The sequence below is a fragment of the Haliotis cracherodii genome, unplaced genomic scaffold (assembly GCF_022045235.1).
Source record: "Haliotis cracherodii isolate W230 unplaced genomic scaffold, xgHalCrac1.p SCAF_10, whole genome shotgun sequence".
In the NCBI taxonomy this organism is placed as follows: domain Eukaryota; kingdom Metazoa; phylum Mollusca; class Gastropoda; order Lepetellida; family Haliotidae; genus Haliotis; species Haliotis cracherodii.
This window is the reverse complement of record NW_027266265.1, coordinates 15,380,909-15,391,847: the sequence shown is the minus strand read 5'-3', so window position 1 is coordinate 15,391,847 and position 10,939 is coordinate 15,380,909. Positions and strand designations below refer to the sequence as shown.

The window sequence follows — 10,939 nt, the reverse complement described above, 5'->3', positions numbered from 1 at the left end:
TCCATGATCACAAGAATGGACGAAGGCCAGGTAACATCAATTTGGAAGGTGTGTTGCCCTTCCTTCGGGAACCATTGGAACTGCACAAAGTAAGGACAAGACTAGGCCCAGTGTCAATGAAAGAAATCAAATGTCTTCAGACACCTTTGATGATGGGTCTACAAATTAGAAAGAGAAAGACTCATCATACTGCAATCAACCTGTTGGTTGGAGGATTTTACGTATCTTATGGTACATCACTCAGTTGCAAAGCTAGCGAAACAGGGGCTCATACAAACACTATAGTCATAGTTTGGTGCATTGAAGCGTTTGCTTCGTGTACAATTTTTTATACCATATACAAGGCCAGTATGTTAACTGAGGAAGACATCTGCTAGGTCCCCTGGGATGTGGAACAGAATGGCTTGGGAAACTTATCACTGATAAGTGCTCACTGATTGTTTAGTTATTTGATCATGTCATACTAAGCTCAACACAGTCTATAGGCAAAGGGTTGTATTCTTTACATTTTTAAGAATTCGTTATTCGTCAAAAATACTTGATAAATTCGAGGCTTTCATGGAACTGATTGTTCGAGTTTATTGGCTTCATGCCAAAGAAGTGGAGATTGATGCTGCTCCACGTCGTCCCCAAGTTCCTATTGATAACAGGCCTACTGCAAATGACTGTTTTGACGCCTTTGCATTGCAATGCAGCTAAGTACGTGCACATATGTATTAGAATCCTAAACCAAAAGATGAATGTTATGTACTTACCTGGTTGATTTATTGAAGTGCTAATGATGGGGTGAAAGAAATCAGTGGAATCAACAGTAAACTGGTGAGAGTAAACTTCGTGCAAAGAACATAGATTGTGCAATTTCCTGCGGATGGTATTCGGTTATCTGTATTCTAGCATGGCGATGGATATCGGAAATTGGCTTCACACATTGTAACCATGTAGGGAATCGAACCCGGGTCTCTTTCTTGATGAAACAATGCTTTAACCACGAAGCTACCCCGGCGCCACACTTACAGGTGAAGTGAAGTGAGAGAGACCGAGACTCGTTCTGGAATATTAAGAAACCAGTGTGTCAGTATACACATCTGCCCCTAAGCTGAGAGAGCGAGACTAAATCTAGAGCATTATATAACATCGAGAGGGTATACATCAGAGGTTCTGCCCCTATGCTGAACTTTCGAAATTAGTTCCAGCGCATTAGAACATGCTGTATTCTATTTTCTAGAAAAAAAATGATATTGTATTTATGATGAATGTTGTTTGAAAAGTTATTTTTTCCACCAGATACGAGACAGTGAATATTGACTTGAGGCAGAAGCCATCTTGTTTCCTGGACAGGAACCCCACAGGCAATGTTCCCATCTTAGAACAAGACGACAAGGTGAACTATGAGTCTTTGATCTGCGCTGACTACCTGGATGAAGTGTACCCCAACAACAAACTGACCCCCTCGGACCCGTACAGGAGAGCACTAGACAGGATCATTGTGGAACTGTTTTCAAAGGTAACAATCTGGTTTAACAGTTTAATAAAACAAGCACTGCACTCAACATACAAAAACAAAACTGCTGGTCTGAATCCTTCGCTCACCCGTAACGTGAATTTAGAAGCCTCGACGTTGATTGGCTGATTGAGAATGTCAGCTGACTCGACGTTCTGTTGAGGTTCCATCAGGTCTTCCTGAAGATAGGTTTCGTATCGAAGTGAATGTATTTTAATGAGTGTCCTCTACAATCATTCTACTGGGTTTTTTTCAGACAGAGGCCCATTTTTACAAGATATCTTTTGCCCTAAAGGACGCAATTAAGGGGTTTCATGATGCTTTTGATCCAGTGGAGAAGGTACTTGCAGAGAGAGGGACCCGTTCTTAGGTGGTGAGAATAAATTCCCATATGTTTTTCGAAAATGATTTGGCTTAGAAATGGTGCTATGACTTTAGCTGACTGATTACATGGAGTGACTTCCAAGACGTAACACCAAACGCAACAACAACGTCAACGTAAGGGACAGTACATTTGATAGTTTGAGGGATCTTGGATTATTTTGAAATAAATATATTTGGGCCAACATGTTCGTTTATGATTCAGTACCACATACTTTTAAAAACGTCACAATACCCTATGACGTAATTTGTGAAATTTTGCTGCAAGGTCCTCTCAGTGATCTATCAACTCCAACCACAATGCCATTGAATAAGCCCAGCATTGTTGAGAGTTCTTAATACAAGTATTTGTTTACTACGTACATCCTGTTAAGGTGCAGTTTATACCAAGTGCCAGTTTATGAAAACATTTTTATTTAAATTTTTTTTTTTTTTTTCATTTTCAAATAATTTATATATTATCGTTGCACATATTTAAACGTGGCCGGTTCTAACATTTATTTTATCTATCTACTAACTGTCGCTACATTTACTCAGATGTGATTCAAAATTCGACCCAGCAGCAATCGTATGTCGTCCTGATACCTTACTATGATCCACTTTATCCTTACAGTGTTCCCTCCCCCACTTCTCTGTCACCAAATCACAAGAGGAATTATTAAATACACTCTCATTCATGCGTACCCGTGAGTTCCACGAAAACAAAACGTAAATATGAAATGTAGATTATGTAATGAATTTAATGATACTGTCCAACACATTGTGAGTGGATGCCCGGCGTTAGCAGAGACACAGTATCTTAAGCGACAAGATGGATTGGACAGATCATTTTATTACCGTCTTCGCCATGCTTGTGGTTTTGACACAGAGGTCCATCCATGGTACGACCCAGAATATGTACATGGAAAATGAGAAATACAAAATTTCTTTGGAACAGGCCCGTATACACCCTCAGACGTATCCAGGCCAACAAACCTGATCTTGTCCTTTTTGATAAATCCACTGAAATCTTTTATGTAATTGAATTTTGTGTCCGTTTTGACACTAATTTGATTGACAAGATTCAGGAAATACATGGCAAATATGCAGTCAGACTCCCCATTGTTTGGTACCTCCCAATATGTTGACTGACATTTGGAGAGTACCGAGTTTGCTACCAGGAATACAGCCCTTCTGACAATCTGTGTAAAGCAGAAGGCTGCAGTGTTGGGGAGTCTTCACATAACTACTACTACTACTACTACTACCACTACTACCACTACTACCACTACTACTACTACTACTACTACTACTACTACTACTACTACTACTACTCACTTACTAACCTGTTCAGTTTATCGCAAACATCGTAGAATGTTATATTTGTTTCTATTACTTATGCATGTACTTGTTGAATGAATTTTTGAATGATTTTTATTAATTGTATATGTATTTATGTATGACTTCATTTTGACTGGTTAGAATAGCTTCTCTGGTTATAACGCTACCATGGTTATAACCACCAAATCTTCCTGTACAAATGTTGGCGTTATAAGAGGGTGTATCTAAGAGGGTGTGACTCTAACCACCGCATGACAACTTCCCCGCCCACCCATACAACATTCACCCGGGGAAATGATCTGGCCTCACGTTGAAAGGTTTGACACTGTGACCCAGTTAGTGAAGGAAGCGAGGGTGACAGCTGATCGGTACCCCAAGCTTAACAAGTGGATTGAAAACATGGGCAAGGTACCAGCTGTACAGCAATGTCGTTGGGACTCGCCGGTACATATTCATTCCATAGAAACAACCAAAGCTGGAAAGTCGGACTATGACTTCGGACTTTGAATCTGCATCTGCACCTCACAGAACTGTGCAAATGACCTGGGAAGTAAATTTACAAATAAAACCCGTTAATTCGTAGGGTCCCAGTAAAATGTTCTCGATTACCAAAGAATAAAGGTATGGGGCGAGTGAGTGAGTACGGTTTTACGCCGCTTTTAGCAATATTCAAGCAATATCACGGTGGGGGGCACCAGAAATAGGTTTCACACATTGTACCAATGTCGGGAATCGAACTCTGGTCTTCGGCGTGACGAGCGAAGGCTTTGACCACTAGGCTACCGACCGCCCCGGATAAAGGTATGACCTACGTACCTTGTAAAATAAGAAAAGAGCCAAACTTTGTAATGAAAGTTATCGGATGTGAGATTTAGACTTTATTCATTTCAAAACGCTGGACGTATAATTTGTTTGTATGTTGTTTAACATCGCACTCAGCAATATTCCAGCTATGTGACGGAGGTCAGTAAATAATCGAGTCTGGACCAGACAATCCAGTGATTAATATCATGAGCATCGATCCACGCAATTGGGATACGATGACATGTATCAACCAAGCGAGCGAGCCTGACCACCCGATCCCGTTAGTTGCCTCTTACGACAAGCATAGTAGCCTTGGTTTGCTGAAGACCTATTCTACCCCGGATCTTCACGGGTCTTTCTGGATTAACGGTCATTCAATATTTTGCTTAGCTTGCTACTTCTTTTAAGCATCACTTATCGTTGTTGTCTCACCTTCTCGACCAAAAGAGTGTCATACGACAGCACAATGACATAAAATGAACTGAAGCTATCGCAGAATTGTATTAAGGCTGCAATGGGGTGTTCATCCCACTTTCTCTGCTCCTGTTGATTATATCAGAGATAACATGAAAGTAGTCTATGTTTATGCTACAGGGAGAGGAGAATATTTATTTGTTTTATTCGTTTTTGAACTGGTCCCCGATATTCCTGAATGCCCCTTTCCGGTAGAATGTTGTTATGTTTACACATATTTTTGGCACTTTTGGTAAAGTTTCAAAACTTCAATGTCGAAAAAAAATTGTGCAAGATAAAAAACTCACTTGCATTATGTGTTGGTGTAGCCCGTTACTTTTTCTTTTTCGTAAATCTTATGAAATATTTTAATTACTTTGTTTTTCATTTACACATTATTTCGACATGTAATGTTTCAAATTCTCCTTACTCCGTGGCAATGATGAAGCATTGTGAATCTGCACACTATCACAATAAACAGTACCGTCCGGATTAATGTTGTAATGCATTACGCACGTTGGAGTTTTTCGGTTTTGCCAGCATATATGAAGAATATATAGGGGCACCCCGATAATCGGGACGGTAGCGGTCCCATTGAAATCGTCCGGATTAACGAACCACAGTCACAGTGCAATGTCGCGTTGTAATGTTACAGTAAGATTGTGAATCTAGGAGGGCGGTTGGGTTGCCTAGTGGTTCAAGCGTTCGCCCGTCACGTCGAAGACCTGTGTTCGATTGCCGATATGGGTAGAATGTGTGAAGCCCATTTCTTATGTCCCCAGGCCGTGATATTGCTGAAATATTGCTAAGAGTGGCGTAGAACCATACTCACTCACTCACTCACTGTGAGATAACAAGAGATAATTGAGGTGTAACAACTTCAACTGCTGCAATACATAAACATTTTGTATTCTGTGTATGGAGTGTAAGAGTTGATTCAGGTAGAATAAATAATTTGACCTACATATGTTTTTGTTGTGCATTTTTTGTTTAATCATGGTAATTATATATGTATGGAACGAATTGTTCAAAATGTCATTGAACATGACAAAGTAATTCAGGAAATATATGAAATTACTGAACATTATATTAGGTAAATTCACCAATTCACAGAATATTTCAGGGATTTCATGAAATCCCCAGTTTCACAGTGATTGAGTGCGTGAGTCTGGTTTTACACCGCTTTTAGCAATATTCCAGCAATATCACACATGTAAACTCACACATATATCAAATATATACACGGACTACATAGACATGCAGATATGTAACATCGAGAAACAGATGACACACACATACTACATACACTCAGGCCACATACATATTACATTCACACAGAATACACACACCGCTGTACTATCTCGAAACAGACATAAATGTACGCACATACTAAACACATAGGGTATTATATGCAGTTCTATAAATCTATAATAACACATTGATTACGTACACAAATACGACATACAAACGATCTGTGTCCAACTTGCAGACTATGTGACCGAGAACTGGTTGGAGGGAGAGTTGACACAGATGGCCCACGAATAACCATTTGGAGGTGAGGTGAAATGGGGTTTAACGTCGCGTCCAAGATTATTGCACTTTTATGGCGACGTGCATGCACGTGTACGTGTGTGTGGGTGTTCGGCGTGACGAGCGAACTCTCCCCACTAGGCCTCCCCACCTGCCAGATAGCCGACGCCCAGAAGGTATGATTTCATATTCAGATGTCCATTAATTTTTGCAGAAGAGATAGAGACTACCGTTCAAGCAGTGATCGCGTCTGTATCGAAGCTGTCAGAGTGAGTGAGTGAGTGAGTATGGTTTTACGCCGCTTTTAGAAATATTCCAGCAATATCACGGCGGGGGACACCAGAAATGGGCTTCACACATTGTACCCATGTCGGGAATCGAACCTGGGTCTTCGGCGTGACGAGCGAACGCTTTAACCACCGGGCTACCCGACCGCCCCGAAGCTGTCAGAGGTGGTCGAGACGTGGAAACATAATACATCTGAAACAGGTGAGGTGAGGTGAGGTGAAATGGGGTTTAACGTCGCGTCCAAGATTATTGCACTTATATAGCGACGTGCATGCACGTGTATGTGTGTGTGGCTGCTTGTACTAGTCGGACTGATGCCGATTTATAGTGCTAGCACACTGAGATACCATGCCGCAGTTAAACATGAATACCCCACTCAGACACAGTATACTGACTCCGAGCCGACCAGTCCTTGTTTTAGCCCCTTAATGCCGAGCGCCAGACAGGGCAACAACAAGTACCATGTTTTAACGTCTTTTGGTATGACGCGGCTGGGTATCGAACCCCGGACGCTCTACCATTAGACCACGGAGGCGGTCTATAGCCATTTGGAGGGTTGGCATTGGCGACTCGAGAAAATCATCGGCAAGCCCATCCCAACATGTTTTAACTTATCAGCTTACTGTCCGCCAAGCAGAAGAAGAATGAAATACAGTTGGTCCAGTACACTGCCGAACAACGTCTTTCACCAAAAAGAAAGAAGTATCAAGACATCAACCGGCGCCTGACTACACTGAAAGACAGGCTGTCACGAGATGACACCACAACCATCGACTACGCAGACAATGCTGTTTTTGTACTGAAGTTATTGCAACTGTGTATGAACTATGTATGAACTTAGTTTGAACTAGAATTAAGGAAGAGAATATATGGATGTCAACTTCTTTATTATGAGGAACACAACATTTCGGAGTATATGCTTACTCCTTCATCGGGTGAATCATATACTCCGAAACGTTGTGTTCCTCATAATAAAGAAGTTGACATCCATATATTCCCTTCCTTATGTGCATCACTTCTAAAAGCCTTTCAAAGACCTGTACTAGAATTGTAAAATGTATTAAAATTGGTGTTTCATTATGGCATTTCGGGGTATTCTTAAATAAAAATCAAATAAATGTTACCGGTGTATAGTTCGTTCTTTCCTCATTCCTATTTTCAACTTTCCCTAAGCCTTAAGTGAGTGAGTGAGTATCGTTTTACGCCGCTTTTAGCAATATTCCAGCAATATCACGGCGGGGGACACCAGAAATGGGCTTCACACATTGTACCCATGTCGGGAATCGAACCCGGATCTTCTGCGTGACGAGCGAACGCTTTAACCACTAGGCTACCCGACCCCCCGTGGCTGAGAGAGTGAGACTAATTTAAGAGCATAAGAATAAAGAATGCGTATACATTAGAGGTTCTTTCCCTATGCTGACAGAGCGAGACTAGTTCTAGAATACTGCATTCCACTTAACGACGTAATACCAGTCGTGTCAATCACAGTGGAAAAGATTGTATTAAAGGTATAAATGAGTGAGTGAGGTGTGTTTTTCGCCTCTTCAAACAGTATTTCAGTCACATAACAGCGTATCAGTTTAAAGTGAGAGCTTATTTGTCGACTCAAAGGTTAAGGTCCGTCAATTTATTTATCAATGTCCCGTGGTATTAACAAAGAAAGAAATTCGACTCTATGGGTTGAAGTGAGATGGGGTTTAAGGTCGCGTTCAATATTATTTCATCACATAGCGACGTACATGCATGTGCGTGTTTGGCTGCTTGTACTAGTCCGGACTTATGCCGGTTTTATAGTGCTAGCCCACACACATACCTGCCTGCAGTTTTAACACGAATACCCAACCCACACACAGTACTCCGAGCCCACATATTAATGCCGAGCGCCAGGCAGGATAACAACAAGTACCATATTTTAACGTAGTTTGGTATGACGCGTCCCGGGGATCCAACCAACGACCTTTCACTCTCCGGGCAGACGCTCTGTACACTAGGCCACAGAGGCGGTCACGACTCGATGAAGTGTCAGCAGAACAAGGTCTTCGTTTGTAATTATCTTCATCATGTATGACCTTGACCTAGTCACAGTCTGTGTGATGGCCAACAATCTTGCTTGAATACACGATGGCAATATCGAGAAAACGCTGCAGGATTGTGTGAGCAAATCGATTGTCTTTGTCTGAGTGCTTAGTAATACTATTTATGCCACGACCTGTACAACGCTTCGCCCAGTAATGATACATAATCGTTTGTTTGAGTTGGGCGTTCGGTTGAGCAATTTTCACAACAGGATGCCAAGTTTGGGCGTCTTTTGACAAATACCATGTAAAGTCGAACCCCATTATCTCGAACATAGCGTGACAGTGTTATAACTTCGAGATATCCGGACATTCGATATAACGAGGCATGAACATCCAGACAGATCAAGTCACACGTATTTCGCCGACAATGATTAATAATCATTAATACAAATGACAGAGTACAAGTTTTGTGATAGCTTTGTATTAGATGTATTTTTATCTCGAATTCGAGATAAGCGGGCACAATTATATGTATGTTTGTAGCGAGGCGGTCAAGATATCCGTACACTCGAGAACACGGGGTTGGAGATAACGAGGTTCGACTGTATTCTAAAAAATACGTCTGATCTCGATTAGACGCTGGATGCAAATCAAACTAGAAAAACAGCGGTCGAGTGAAATAGTAAAGGAATTATCTTAATTTATAATAAATAGTCCCTTATAGTAGGGAAATAGTAGGGACAGTTCAACCTCAACAGACACACATACGACACTCAAGCTCCTCACAGCGATAGTCCGTTCGCGGAGCTCTCTATATACTATCGCTGCCACCAGTCAAAACTCCCCACTGTGATAGCTGGCCCCAACCATGCTTGGAGTTACACTCGCAACCGAATGACCGTTATGCTTACAAGCAAGTGACGACTGTCGTGACGCCGAATACACTGATAAAATACTTTCTTTCTTTGTCAATTTGAATTTCTATTTCATTAAAAGTGTCATCTTTAATTGATATAGTAAGAATGTAAGGGAGACGTTGGTTGATTTTCCGTTAGTCTGCAATCTCGAACCAATCTGATTATTAAAACAACAAAGTAAATTCATCTGGAAAACATGGTCAGTCGTAAACCTTTTCAAAATGAAATATGATGGCATTTCCAAAGACATAAACAAAAGTATAATCGTTACTACATTTGGGGTTAGAGGGCAAATTTTAAGATTCTTGTAATGGCCGCCCCCACACTGGTGGCAGCGATGTTACCGAGAGTGTAACGAAGGTGTCACTAGCTGGGAAGGAGCTTGATACGACACTGTGTATTACTATATTTCATTCTGACATCACTGAAACTGATTTAGGATTGTCACATATTGGAACTATCCGGACATTTAATTTAACCTTGTGTATCTTGAATAAATTTCAATCCGTGTCCAAATATTACAAGATAGCATTGGGTAGAAGTGAGCAAAACGATGCAATGAAAGAATTGATGCCGGGATAACAGGGTTGAGATGGCTGTCGCAGAGAGAGACTTTGGCTTTGGGGGTGTTATTTGACCATATAACAGTATATACGATAGATACGCGAGATATCGCAAAGAACATTGACAAACGAAGCGTGGCTTATTTCACGATAAAACATTGTTTCTATCATGACGGCATTTCTGGAGATTCGAACATGCGCTTACAACTTGATGACGTCGTAAATTAGACGACGTTATTTTTGAGAGGGGGGTGTCTTGGGAGTTATTCGCCATAGATGTAGCTGGGCAACGCAGATAAACGCAATGGCCAAACAATCGCATCCAAAAGTTGGAGAAATATGACAAAAAGTGCAGAAATCGACTTGCAAATTATAAGAATATGCGGGAAAGACCAAATTTATACCCCCTGTTCATAATATGGACTTCTCCGACATTGCCGAGGTCGGAATCTATTCAGGTTTTCAACAACCCTTGCTTGCCGCAAAAGGCGACTATGCTTGTCGTAAAAGGCGACTAACGGGATCGGGTGGTCAGACTCACTTACTTGGTTGATGCATGTCATCGATCCCAATTGCGTGGATCGATATTCATGATATTAATCACTTGATGGTCTGGTCCAGACTCGATTATTTACAGACCTCCGTCATATAGTTGGAATATTGCTGAGTGCGGCGTTAAACAACAAATTAAAGCAACCAAATGAACCAAAATGAGTTATTGTCTCATTAACTGTTAGACGTATGTACATAATCAAACATGACACCAAGGCTTCTGTTAATTTTTTTGATATAACCAAAATACTGTTAAGAGACGTTAAACTCACTCACACTGTCATAACAATGTTGGTATATTTTGCAAACCTTGGATGTTCAAAATCAACAGAATGCTTTGGCCAGTCTTGAAATGACAAATCTTTCAAATTGTTGTGGTACGAGATAACAGGTATTTCATCATATACTCCCGGGTACCCATTTTATAGACTGAGGCTTATATATTTGGCTCCCATTCAGAAATCCATTTTAAAAAATTCAGGCAGCTCTGTTGAGATGTTTGACCTAACTGAAGCGAGGGTGACAGCTGATCGGTACCCAAAATATGCCGACTGGATTGAAAACATGGGTAAGGTACCAGCTGGACAGAAACGTCACTGGGAAACACAT

The 10,939-nt window shown here is 41.1% G+C and overlaps 1 pseudogene; it reads left to right on the top strand.

Moving 5' to 3' along the window:
- Positions 1–15: 15 nt before the first annotated feature.
- Positions 16–3,709, top strand: LOC139453317 (glutathione S-transferase omega-1-like; annotated as a pseudogene).
- The last annotated feature ends 7,230 nt before the right edge of the window (positions 3,710–10,939 follow it).